The sequence below is a fragment of the Heptranchias perlo genome, chromosome 14, assembly GCF_035084215.1.
Source record: "Heptranchias perlo isolate sHepPer1 chromosome 14, sHepPer1.hap1, whole genome shotgun sequence".
In the NCBI taxonomy this organism is placed as follows: Eukaryota; Metazoa; Chordata; class Chondrichthyes; order Hexanchiformes; family Hexanchidae; genus Heptranchias; species Heptranchias perlo.
The window spans coordinates 54,380,844-54,395,543 of NC_090338.1; positions in this window are offsets into that span (position 1 = coordinate 54,380,844).

The window sequence follows — 14,700 nt, forward strand, 5'->3', positions numbered from 1 at the left end:
AAACTTCCAGCAACTTTGTGGGCAATTTTTTTTAAACCTAAACATGCACGAATGAGTGTAACTAACACGGCACACCATGAGATGCCCCACTCCAACGAAATCTGGCCCAATATACATTGTTAAAATAGAGGGTAGGTTATTCACTCAGATTTCATCTTTAATATCTCTGGTCAGCACTAATTGGCTATGGTGGAAGCTTCACTTAGAGAAAATAAAAGTGTTATACATCTCTCATTTGGATTAATTTAGTGGCGAGATTGTTTGGCGGTACCATAAAAATCTAGTGCACAAATAACTCCTTTCGTTTCTGTTGGTTAAAACCTTGACAAGCTACAACCATTTCTTTTGAGGAGATTGAAAATATGTGTGAAAATGCCAGCTCAGTTTTCACAGAGAAATACCCAATTCTGGGATCATGGAATTAAAATGCATGGAATTAAAGCTTGATTAAGTATTAGGATTGTGTAAACTTCACACTGACCTACCAATATTCTACATTACAAATATGCTGTGACCTTATGGGTGTTGTCTGGTATAACTGATCAAATCTTCAAAATCTTACTAGAGCAAGGATGCTGTCATTAATGTTGTCTTGTAAATTCAATTGTAAACCATCATTTTATCATGGGTCTGCTAGTATTTTCTCCAATAATGTTTTGCCTTGCTGGGTGCTACTGAGTGGCATTTGCATGCCTGCGGGACTCATTGTTGTAAAATACAAAGTTACTTGTGCCCATCTGGTATTTGTGCCTGAGTATATCTCTTGAATGCCAAATATTCTGGGCTGGAAGCCAAAAGAAAGACAACTCCTGCAGTGCCCCTGCTTATTTTTAGTATGTCAGCAAGGAGAGGATGAGAAATGTAATATGCTGATGAACATGATCAGTTAGCTCACAGCACTCTCTTCATTAGTTTATATGACATGGGGGTAGTATGGGCAATCATTTGAACTGTCTCAGGAATCACAATGTCTTCTTTCATCAGGGTTTCCAATATCCACCTGGCTTGTAGTTCCGCATTAAATGCAGTTAAGTAAGTGATGTTTCGTTTCACCTGTTTGTTTTTTATGGACACTGCCAATTATGTATTCTGAAAGAGAAAGAAAACCGCAGATGGTGGAATAAAACAAAAATGCTAAAAAAATAAACAGCTGTTCCATCAGCATCTGTAAAGAGAAAAGGTTGGTTAATGTTTCAGGTATAGACCCTTAAACAGAGCTGAAAACCTGTATTGTTAACCTAACTTTTCAATCTACAGATGCTGACAGACCTCTATGTATTCCCAGCATCTTATGTTTTTATTTTAAAGACGTGCTGTGTTCCTTTCTGTGTGGTACATGTGTGTTCGTTAATACGTTATAATGTAATACAATAATTCATTGTAAGAATCGCCTAATCACTGCGATGTTACCTGGCGTGACTAAGTTTCCATGTCAAGGGCAAAACATATTCCCTAAAAACTGAAGAAAGCGGAGACTCATGGGTCTTTTTTTTGAGGTGGGCGGGGGCAGGAACAGCAATAGCAATGTTCAGGAAAAGTTGCAAATTTGCAGTTGGTGATCCGTGTGTGTTGCTTGTTGAGTACCAGGTGGCTTATTCTTATGCACTTCTTTGTAATGCATACTCATCAACACATGGCAATGAATTTATCCATAATACCCCTGTTGCTGTCATGGGGACTAGCCTAGCAATGTCTGACCCAAGATTAGAGAGATACTTAGTTTCAAGTCATAGCAATTAGTGTGTGCATGTGTGTTCTAAAGATGGAGGTGTAAGAGAAAACAGAAGTGCAAATAGATATGGATAAAGTTCAGAAAATATATTGTGTGTGTTTATAATTTAACCTGCTAGTCTCAGTGATGCATCCCATACCATTTTATTCATGGGGAAAAGAATTACCAAGTGGTATTCATAGCGGGAAATATATAACATTGTGTAATAACCTGCCCTCATTGATACAATAAGTATAATAAAGAAAAGAGGTATATCAAGAAAAAAAGAATGATAGGAAATTTGCTTCTCAGTGATCCAGATTTACAGCCATTCATCCTGGTTAGTATTCCTCTAAACCAGAGTGAACCATGAACTTATAAAGATCATCAACCGAAATTAAGGTTACCAGTAAATTTTACCATGTGATTAGAAGGTGTCGTTTTTGGATGCTGTAACTTTTTTCTAATTTCTTTATTTCACCTGTGTTGAATAGTTCTTTTCTTTTAAGGAGTGTACACAGTTACTTTGGATCAGTTGACTGTGGTGAAAATTGTACTGAACGTTAAGGATGCATGTAAATGTGTTTTGACTTCTTATTCCATTCCTTCATTCCGCTGCACAACAGAGCATCCTGGAAATGTCTGAGCTGGGAAAACAAAGGAAGTTCAAGAAGACCTGGATGAGAAGTTCCTAGAACTAAGTGCCCAAGGAAGAGAGATGACCAAGAGGTTAAAAAGTAGATGCGTGGCTGATAAAGTTGGGCAATTATTTCCAAGGTATCGACCATTAGGAACCCTCTAGTATTAGAAACTAAAAGACTCAAAGGAAAAAGATTTCATGGATGAATAAGGAATGCGCAGGAGAAAATAAAATCGAGGCCTGTTCTCAAGACATGAGTTTGAGATGCTCATAATCTTGATGATCCGATACACATATGGAAACACGCAACATCTTAGAAGCCACTTGGGGAACTGAAACAAACTGCTTTGAAAAGTTGTAAGCCAGTGGGTTTGAGTAGAACAATGTGTACTAAAGAGAAAAAGAATGTTTAATGGAAAATATCCAATCACGGAGCTCAAGTCCTATGTTGGCAGAAACGAAACTGAGCAGCCTACAGTATTCATACCATGTAAAAGGCACTGTGTCAAGCTAAAATTCAAGCTTTTACAATAGTCGTTCATCATACGGGGCTCAGCATGTTAAGTGACCCTTCACACACTAAAAGCAATGCATTTATAAGTGCACATTCGAAAATTGGGGTAGCACTTTTGTTTAATTTTTAAATGTCAGAGGTAGTATTTAGCTTTGAACTGCTTACATTATTCACATTCTGTGATTGCATTTTTCCATTACATTTTTAAAAAATACATCCTTTTAAAATGTTGAACATTTTCTTGAAATCTGTTTAATTTTCAAATATATTTTTGCTAATTTGCTGTTACATACTTTGTCATTATTTTCCTCATCCCCATTTACATTCTCTTCATTTTAATTTCTTCTCCCAGACACACTTATTTTGCTGTCCTTATTTTTTGTCCTTTCTGAAATGGGTTCTTTTTACACTATACAATAATTCTTTAATTATTCCTGTCTGTATTTCACTTATCTGTGTTTCCACTCTCACGTTTTTTTCTCTTTGCAGTTTTTCGCTATCTCATGAGACCAGTTATTCAAATTTGGATTATTGCTCCCTCTCCCTGCCACTGTCTTCTTGGAAGGTAAAAGTTGTCTTGAATCGTAAGAAGAAGTGAATTTTCAACAAAGCTAAGGTTATCTAGAAGGGTGGATCAATGGAGAAATCAAGTAGTTGCTATATTCAATCATTCACAGCCTTGCACCTTCCAAAAAAACTGCAAGACTCTCCTCCTGGTTCTAAAGTTTTCCCTACCTTTTGCCAGGCTGTCTGCGCACCCGCCTCCACCCCCCACCCCCGCTCCGCGCAAAGATTCGCAACCCTCCTTTTAACTTCAATCTAAGGTCATAGTTGAGTACTGTATTATCAGAGGTGCAGTCTTCAGATGAAATGTTAACTGTTAACAAAAGATGCCATGGCATTAATTGAAGACCAGAGTTCTCTGGTTATCCTGATCATCATTTGTCACTTAACCAACATTGCCAAAAACAAATTTTGTGGTCATTTATTTGCTGTTTGTGGGACTTTACTGTGTGCAAATTTACTGCTGCATTTGTCTATGTAACAACAGCGAAAGCACCTTTGGACAGCCTGAGGTTGTGAAAGGTGCAATATAAATGCTCTTTCTATTTCTTCATAGTCCAATGTCATCGCAATGTGGGGTGGGGGGAGCATCAGGAGTATGAACCATTAGTTCTCAAACATCTCAGTGGCAACAATAGCAGATGTCTAACTGGCTTCATAGCCTCTTCGGTAGCAGGAGAAATTCTGCTTTGTCTATGGAACCTGTTAATAGGTTATTTAATACCATGTACGCTGGCATTTCTAAATCATGAAATTATTTGTTAGAAGCATATCAACTTTTCCAGAAATTATTTTAATTACTTATCTACCATCTTGAAATGCCCCATTCACACACTTAACATTTAGTTTCTTTTCATTTAGCCATCCGATGTGTTCTTCAGAGGAAAGGGAATGTGTGGTGGAAAATGGAATGGTGACGAGAGATACAATTTCTTGTCTGGTTTGAGACATCCAAGTCCCTCGGCTTCCTCAAGAATTCATCCTGCGAGGACTTCAAACCCATTTACTTGATTCATAATCTGAAGCCATCGGTTTTAGCTAAGAACTTCTGCAAGTTGTAAGTAAACTATAATGTTTAGGGTTGGCATATCATCTTTTAAGAAAGAAAGAACCTGCATTTACATAGCACCTTATCCTCAGGATGGCTGTAGGCAGTTCACAACCAATGAATTACTTTTGAAGTGCATTCAACATTATATACGCAAGTGCAGCAATTAATTGTGCACAGCAAGGTGCTGCAAACAGCAAATGGGATGAACGACCAATTAACCTGTTTTTAGTGGTGTTGGTTAAGGAAGAATGTTAGCCAGGACATCAGGAGAACTCCCTGTTGTACTTTGTGCTATGGGGTTTTCTGCACCTGTCTGAACAGGCAGATAGGCCCTCCATTTTATATCTTATCCAATAGGCAGAACCTCCAACAATGCAGCACTGAAATGTCAGCTGAAATGATGTGCTTACATCCTGAAATGGGGTTTGAACATAGTGGTCTTCTGATTTGGGACCAAGTGTGTTACCAACTGCCCATAACTTGTACAGAATATGACCGTACAAATTCATATTTGCCACACTGCCATAAAAAGAAGCATTGTGTGCAGAATGTAAAGTGGCCCTTTGTACTTTGATAAGAATGTAATTTCAAGTACATTTCAGAAGTGTAGCACCGTTGACTTGTTAACTGAAGAGGTAGGGTTTAGTTTTGATTTGTTTATATTACAGTCCCCACCACTTATAACGAGCACGTTGGTGTTAACGCGATTTGCCCGCCATAAGCAGTGGATGGTAAAACCGGCAAGTGCGAATAAAGGTAGTGTAAGTAGCCAGTTTAACTTCCACCTCCACCTTGTTCATGTAGGAGTCATCAACATCCGAAAGAGGAGAGGGACACAGTACTTGATGATGGAGAAGAAGACAATAAAATCTTGCAGCCTGAGCAATGGATGGTAAATATATGTAATCCCATCACTGAGCCACTATTTCACCATGCTCCCCATACAAACAGTAGCACTACAGTACTGAGGCACTCAGCTCCTCGGGTGAATATTTAACAGTATTAACTAAAGGACATTTAATAAACACTTCAATTTGCCTGAAATCAGCAGAGGTTTTAAAACAGTAAATAGAGAGGATTAGGAGCATAGGAATAGGAGCATGTTCCGACATTCAATGAGGTCATGGCTGATCTGTGCCTAACGCCATATTAGCCTTAGCCCCATTTCCCTGAATACTTTTGGTTAACAAAAATCTATCAATCTCAGATTTAAAATTAACAATTGAGCTAGCGTCAACTGCCATTTTCAGAAGACAGTTCCAAATTTCTACCACCCTTTGTGTGTAGAAGTGTTTCCTAACTTCACTCCTGAAAGTCCTGGCTCTAATTTTTAGGCTATATCCCCTAGTCCTAGACTCTCCAACCAGCAGAAATAGTTTCTCTCTATCTACCCTATCAGTTCCCATTAATATCTAGAAAACTTCGATCAAATCACCCCTTAATCTTCTAAATTCCAGAGAATACAATCCTAGTTTGTGTAATCTCTCCTCGTAATTTAACCCTTGGAGTCCAGGTATCATTCTGAAAAATCTACGCTGCACTCCCTCCAAGTCAAATATATCCTTCCAAAGGCGCCATTCCCAGAACTGAACACAGTACTCCAGGTGTGGTCTAACCAGGGCTTTGTATAGCTGTAGCATAACTTCTAACCCCTTGTATTCTAGTCCTCTAGATATGAAGGCCAACATTCTATTAGCCTTTTTGATTATTTTCTGTACCTGTCCATGACATTTTAATGATCTATGTATATGGACCCTTAAGTCTCTTTGGATCTCCACTGTTTTGAGCTTTTCACCATTTAGAAAGTGCTCTGATCTATCCTTTTTAGGTCCAAAGTGGATGACCTCACACTAGCCTACATTGAAATCCATTTGCCACAGTTTTGCCCATTCACTTAATCTATTAATATCTCTCTGTAATTTTATGCTTCCATCTACACTGCTTACAATGCTGTCTATCTTTGTGTCATCGGCAAACTTGGATATGTGGCTCTCTATTCCATCATCTTAGTCATTAATAAATACAGTGAATAGTTGAGGCCCCAACACAGATCCCTGTGGGACACCACTAGTCACATCCTGCCAATTTGAGTACCTGCCCATTATCCCTACTCTCTGTCTCCTGCCGCTCAGCCAATTTCCTAACCAGGTCAATAACTTGCCCTCAATTCCATGGGCTTCAACTTTAGCGAACAGTCTTTTATGAGGGACTTTAACGAACGCCTTCTGGAAGTCCATATAAAAAACATCCATTGACATTCCCCTGTCCAATACTTTAGTCACCTCTTCAAAAAATTCAATCAGGTTTGTCAGGCATGACTATCCTTTACAAATCCATGCTGGCTCTCTCTGATCAGCTGAAAATTTTCAAGATGTTCAGTCACTCATTAGTATGAATCTACCAATCGTAGACTCTAGTAATTTCCCAACAACAGATGTTAGGCTAAATGGTCTATAATTCCCTGGTTTCCCCCTCTCACCTTTCTTTAAGTAATTAAGATAATCTCACTTTAACAAGGTGCTTATTAAATTGCTTGAAATACATTAATGCATTGTAAGCGGCACCTTTATAATTGATGGTGATGGAAAATGGTTCTGGTTAATTGCTCGGTATAGACGGTTGCACGCCATAAGTGTGGGTGATGTAAATGGTGGGTACTAGATACTCATTCACCTATTTGCAATTTTCCATTAAGATTTTAGAAAAGATATCCTTTAGAAAAACACCCGGAAAAGCAAAGTATTTTAGTATTTTTACTATCTTCCAATTATTTAAAACATTCTGACATTCCATTTGTTTTTAATTTTCCATTCTTCCTGATGATGTTTATTTATTTGCACTTCCCTCCCTCTGTCCTATCTGAAGACATATTTTCTACCTCATATTATTTTCAGTGACAGACTCTGCAAAATGGACTCTTTTTAGGGTTAATTGTGAATTTGAGGGTTTAGGAAATGCTGATTAAAACTGAAGTCCTTCAACCAAGTAGGAAAAACATGAAGGTAGGTCTAAATAACCATTAACAGGATGTTTCTGGTAAAACAGACTTGGAAGAGAGTAATGCCTCACTGAAGGAATATCAAGCAGGATCACTAAGCAAGGAGAGGAAATGCCAATGATGTTCAGCTCTGTAAATCATTGAAACTGAGAGTGTGGTAAGATCTTACCTGGTAAATTTATTAAATGTGCCCTCAAATGGAAGAAAGAAGTACTGCAGATTGTAGATGAAGACTTTTTAAAAAAATCATTCAAAAGCATATTACAAGATACTTAGGGTTGAGGAAAGTCATTTGTCCCATTTTAATTCATCGATCCATAACAACCCTGCATTCCTCCTCCATTGCTGCATCCAATTGTTTCTCAAATTATTTCAGGGTTTTCACCTCGACCACTCTGCCCACAAGTCCATCCAAGTGTATGAAGAACATCCTGATATCAGTCCTAAAGTTACCTTTTACTAGTTTGAACCTGTCCTACTTTCACAGTTTAATTTAAAGTAGTATTCTGGATTAACTTCTTCCAAACTCTTTTTTTATTCATTCATGGGATGTGGGCTTCACTGGCAAGGCCAGCATTTATTGCCCATTCCTAATTGCCCTTGAGAAGGTGGTGGTGAACTGGCTTTTTGAACCGCTACAGTTCATGTGGTGAAGGTACTCCCACAGTGCTGTTAGGAAGGGAGTTCCAGGATTTTGACCCAGCGACGATGAAGGAACGACGATATATTTCCAAGTCAGGATGTCGTGTGACTTGGAGGGGAACGTGCAGGTGGTGGTGTTCCATGCGCCTGCTGCCCTTGACCTTCTAGGCGGTAGAGGCCGCGGGTATGGAGGTGCTATTGAAGCAGCCTTGGCGAGTTGCTGCAGTGCATCTTGTAGATGGTAAACACTGCAGCCACAGTGCGCCAGTGGTGAAGAGAGTGAATGTTTAAGGTGGTGGATGATGTGCCAATGAGGTGGGCTACTTTGTCCTGGATGGTGTTGAGCTTCTCGAGTGTTGTTGGAGCTGCACTCATCCAGACAAGTGGAGAGTATTCCATCACACTCCTGACTTCTGCCTTGTAGATGGTAGAAAGGCTTTGGGGAGTCAGGAGGTGAGTCACTTGCCGCAGAATACCCAGCCTCTGACCTGCTCTTGTAGCCACAGTATTTATGTGACTGGTCCAGTTAAGTTTCTGGTCAATGGTGACCCCCAGGATGTTGATGGTGGGGGATTCGGCGATGGTAATGCCGTTGAACATCAAGGGGAGGTGGTTAGACTCTCTCTTGTTGGAGATGGTCATTGCCTGGCACTTGTCTGGCGCGCATATTACTTAAGATGTTTACTATCTTATACATCACTGGTGATAAGATCACCAATCTTTCCTCATAACTCGGACCCCTGACACTAGGGATTAGCCTTGTTGCCCTTTTATTCACTGTCCCTAATACTTGAATGTGTCCCTTGTTTCTGGACAATGTTCAAGGGTGGTCTGACCAGAGCACCGTTTGATCAGAATTTCTTCTGACTTGCATTCTACTATTTCGGCTATATAATTCAGCACTCTATCGGTTTTGTTGATTGTTACTCTACATCAGTTGGATATGTTGAACGTGAATTTTTTAAGTCCTAGGTCTCTTTCAACTTTCTCCTTAGCTGTTTCAGCACCATTCATTGAGTGTGTGTGTAACCCATTTTGTTTTCTTTGTGTAATACTTCACTATTGTCTGCCTGAAGTTCACCTGCTATTGTTAATGCCACTCGCGTTTTGTTTAACTCATTGGACCAGATTTTGTTGTCAAAATAACAGGGCTCACTGTTATTTATGCGCAAATGGTACAGCAACTTTAGGGCAGATGCGCGGTTAAACACAAATATCCAAAAGTTGCTGTCCGAGTAGTGCCACTCCACCAATAGCTTTGCATGGCATGTCGCTGTCATCGTTGAAATGCATTGAATGGCGTGAAGTTACTGTATTTGCACGGTAGATAAAACTAAACACGCCACAGAAAGTTAGGGCTGGTCTCGAAATTACACAAGGAGCCTGTCTTGGAGCCATTTGAGGTCCGTGCATATTTAATTAGGCCTGGATTCAGACCTAACTGGGAGCTTTCTATTTGTCAGAGATTCCGTTAACGATGTGATAAGTGTTAATTACTGCCAATGAACTTCACTGGCACTGAAAATGAACTATCACAAGTGTGGACTCTCATTCCTTTAGGTTTTAATTGTTGTTGGAGATTTTAAAAATGTAAAATTTTAATTAAATTTTTTTTCTTTTACTTTTCTTCTCTGTCTCCTTTTCTTCGCTCTCTTAACCCAATCTTTCTTTCCCTCTTTATTTCTCTTTCTGTACCCGATTTGACATTGAATTCGCCCCTTTTAATTTAAACTTCCTTCTCAGTCCTTGCGCTGTTAATTTCACAATCCTTCAATCTGATTGTTTAAGGAGATACACAGTTGCTTGCCCTGTTCACTCAGGACCCAGATGCCCTGTTTCCCCCGACGTTACCAGCTCGCACTTTCAGCAACTTGTTATGCAAAAAATTAAAAAACCTAAGCATGTGAGGGAAAGTCTAACTAACGGCAAACACCGTTAGATGCTCTGCTGCAGCAGAATCTGGCCCTTTATGAAATTTCTAGCCTACCTCTTGATTCTATTGCCCTTGGAGTTTGCAATCATCTGCAAATTTAATCAATTGACCAAGTTTCTAAATACAAGTCGTGATGTAAATTGGAAACAGCAGTTCAACCTTGGAGAACCCTACTCAGTACTTTTGTCCACCATGGACAAATTAGCATTCCCTGGGCACAAAACAGAGTAAAATCAGCCCTCATATCCACTTGTGATTAGTTAGCTTTGCATGCTTTGACAGTGTGCTGTGTGAAAACACGAGACACTTCGCCTCAAAGTTCTTAGGAAACCGCACTGTCGGCCGTTCCTCAGCCCCGCACGAGATTGTTAGTCTTACAGCCGGAATTTTCTGCTTCCATGCTATTTCCACCCATTCATTTTCATGGATGGAAAATCTCTGGCTGATGAGTGCAGAAGTGGAAAAAGGAAACCCAAATGTATTTGCTCAAATCCCAGAGTACAGCTTTAATCCATAACCTGGTGCATCAGAAGACAAACTGCTACGAACTGAGGCAACCTGACACGAAATTGGATTGCTGCTATTAGAATTATTTTATTAAATACTCTAAAGGATTACATTTTACTTTCTCTACAGTGTAAAGATTTAACATTTGATAAATTTGGCGCCAATATGTGGTTTATCAGCAGCAGAATCCAATTCCCTTGTGATCAGCCATCAGTGAAAGAGGATGCTCTTTTGGCTTGGAATCAAACTTAACTGTATCTGAAACTATTTGCCAATTGTACCATTAGAAATTGTACACAATGAAGTATAAATAATACAATTGCAAGCTATTTGATGGATTGGTAATTAAAGTTGTCTTGAAATTTATAACCGGAGCTGTAGTATTTAATAAAAGAAGATTGTGGCTACTCTTACAGTTGATATCATTACCTGTATATTTACAAAGGCAGGTAACCCGATCAATGCCTTTTCCTTTTAATAATCATGGTCTTGTTTCATTGATGTATTTGTATCATTTGTGAACTAACCTTATGTTGTAACATTTGCACAGACTATTTTCAAGAATATGCAATCATGATGTAAACATTTAATGAAACTACCATTGTTTGAATAAAAAGAAAATAATACTTTAATTTTTAGTTTGGCAGCACCTTTCAGTGGTTCAAAGGCATTGACTGTAGAGTCAGAAAACCAAAAAGCTGCTTATTGGTGACTTATAACGACTCCATATACCTAGAGAATGCTGTCCCTAGGATACGAAAACTAGATGCCAGGAACCATCCTTCAGACTCCACATTAAAACCACGGTCATTTCTGGCCTCTGCTCCCCCCCACTTCCCTTCTCTCCTGATCGCTACCTCCCTTCCTCTCCCATTCGCTCCATCCCAATTAGGGTTGCCAACTCTGGTTGGATGTATTCCTGGAAGTTTTATCACATGGATTCCTGCCTCCAACCGTCCCATCCAGTCAAACAGCCTTTTTTCCCCATCTTCAATATTTTTATAACTAATAAATGAAAGTTTTCAAAGAAAATAAAAAACACAATCTTTTTTCAATGCCACGATGATTTTTCTCCCGGGTTGCTCGCAACAGTGTCGAGGAGATTAAACTTTAATCCTCTCTCCCCGGACCTACCAGTCAAAATCCTATTCACCAGCGAGCTGCCTGGGGATGCCCAGCATGGCATCTGCAGCTCACTGGCCTCATATAATGAGGCTCAGGGCCCACCGTTCTGGCACAGGATCATTTCCTGTGTCCAGTTTCTAGGCCATTATGTCCAAAACCAAGCTTTTGAAAGAGGCTGAGGTCTTCAAGTAAAAAGTTTAATGAATGTATTAAGAGACACACCGATATTTCAGTGGGTAAAGGTAATCATGTTGTTGTGAAGCAAGGAGCAGGAATTACTGGAGTTATGTGGGTTATATAGAATCATAGATCGTGTAATCATTTAAATTGACCTCCGATGATGAACACATGGGGCTGTAAATTGCTCCGAGCAGCAAACCAGCAGTACTCGCCGCTCATTAGATTTAAATTCACCCACTAAGTTACCACGTATTTTTGGCGGCAACTTCCTTGAACTGCGAGTTCAAATAACATCAGCGTTCTTTCCCGGGCTGTGTGAGTGGTGACAGGATCTCTAAGGCCCCTCAACCATTCAGCTTAAAGCATGCCACACCGTGAGAATCAGGAAGTGCAGTTCATTCACAAACCGCGCAGACTAAAAACCCAGATGTGCCCGATAGGTATTATAAAATGACAGGGAGAAAGTGAAATAAAGAGAGGATAAGATTAAAAGACGGTGATAAAAGAGACAGAAGGAAAAAGTAAAAAAAAACTCCAAAAACCTTTTAATGCCAGAGAGGTTGTTTGACAGTCATTAAGGCTTACCACGCTGTTAAAACTTAGTTTAAAATAAAAAATTGAGCATGCCTGTTTTGTGGCGAGATTAGTTCCTTTACAGCTGGGCAGGAGAGCAAGTTGGCGCTGGTCTGTTAATTCCATTGATTGCAGCCGGCGATATCACTTTAAGGCGAAGCCGTCACACCGCCAGCGAACCAGGACTAGCAAGTTCCGGATTTTCGTGTTTAACTGTGCATGTGCGGCAGCCGGAACTAACTCTTCGATTTTGCCATTAATAACAGTAATCGCTGTTGGGCTCACCGTTATTTTGAAAGCAATTCCTGGGCCATGATATCACTTTGTGAGCCATAGCCCAAATTTACTTCCAGTTACTTTTCTTTCAATGTGTTCACCATGGATGGAGTTGAACAAACTTGAAAATAAATTTGAAGGTGTGAAAGTAGGATTTTTGAATTAGTTTAAATACTTTGACTCCTGGGGGTCAATTTTCAGATGGCCGAGCGGGTGCATTCGTGGCCGGGGGGGGCTCCTAAAATTGGGGATTCCTGGAGCGGATCTGGAGCCCGGCTCCAACCTGCTCACTTCCGGGTTCCCCAATGACGTGAATCGGTGCGCGCGCAGCCCCCGCACGCGGGACTCCCACCGGCAATCAAAGCCAGCGGGATCCCACTTAAGATCATTATCTGGGGATTTGAGATCATTGACAGACCTCGTTAGTTGGAGATTTTAGGAGGATTCGGATTTTGGACTATCCAGAGCATGTTTGCTATGCTGGGGGTAACACTCCCTGTTTAAACGTCTGTGTTGCAGCCAGCAGCCAGTGGCAGCTACAAAGGTCCATTTAACAGGTGCGGGGTAAACCCTCATTCATTGCAGCAGGGCACTCTGTCACCTCAGACAAAGTTTTGCCTGCCACACCATTGTCTCCACACTCCGAATTATTAAATCATACCCTAAACTCTGCTGTCCAAACACATTTACCTACTTTGTGGACCCCCTCACACTCACACCGTCAGGATGGTGGTGGGGGGGGGGGGGGTCCATTGCTGCATTCATCACTCCTTTGGAGGATAAGCAACATCACCAGCCTCGCCAGGCACGCCGTCCACCTCCGCCACGTGGAGCGACACAACAGGCACCCGCACAATGTAGTCATGCAATTATACATACACCCACTGTAGGGTGACCCAATGGGTGGCATCAAGGGTGTTCATGGAGAACCTCATGAAAGGGTATTATTGCACAAGCCAGTCAAGAATGTCCAAGACGTGGTAGTAGTGGTGACAATAATATGTAATGTGAGTTGATCAGAAATCAAATATCAATAAAAACCATGACAAACCCCCAAACACTCTTGTGCATCCCCTTCATGCTCACGACACGTTTGCCTTACACTTCCTACTACACATACGTGATGCATGCCCTGTGGCTGCAGCACAGGTAGTGGCAGGTTGACTGAGGCTGACCGTGAAAGAGATGCATGAGTGGGTGAGTATGAGACAGAGCCATGAGATTGTATGAGGATTGGGTTGAGTGGTAGTGGCGGGATGAGTACTGGCGAGATGAGTAAGTACAAATAAGATAAGGATGAGCTTTGAGTGGGTGTGAGGAGTGATGTGACAGAGTAGTGTTGGCAGTGCAGAAGGAGATGTGGGGTGGGGGCGGTGATGTGGCAGACGGAGTGTAGGGAAATGAGTAAGTGTACTTACTTCAGTTGACTTACTTAGGTCATTGAAGCACCTCCTGCACTGTATGCAGGTGCGTGATATGTTGGTGGTGCTGGTGACCTCCTCTGCCACCTCGAGCCAGGCCTTCGTGGTGGCAGAGACAGGCCACTTCCTCCTGTCCGCCGGGGAGAAGATCTCTGTCCTCCCCCTCCTCCTCACCCCATCCAGTAGGTCCTGGAGTGAGGCATCATTAAACCTGCGAGCAGCCTTCCCCCTGGGCTGCTCCATGCTGTAATTTTGGCTCCTTTCTGCAGCGTCTGTCAGTGGAGGACTGCCCCTTTAAATAGGGCTCCTCCAGCTGACAACCTATGATGCGGGTGCGCAGTCCGCCCGCTGCGCAGCTTTCCAGCACAAAACCCGGAAGCCAAGGTAAGTGCCTTCAATTAGGCTGCGATCGCGTGCGGAACCCACCGATTTTACTGGGCGGGTTACCCACACGCCCAGTCGACCCCCCACTGGCAACCCGCCTCCCTCCTAATATCAGGCCCCTGGTCTTTAAGATATCAAGGATTCTATAAAAAGAAATGTCAAAATTAACTTGCCTGTCTTA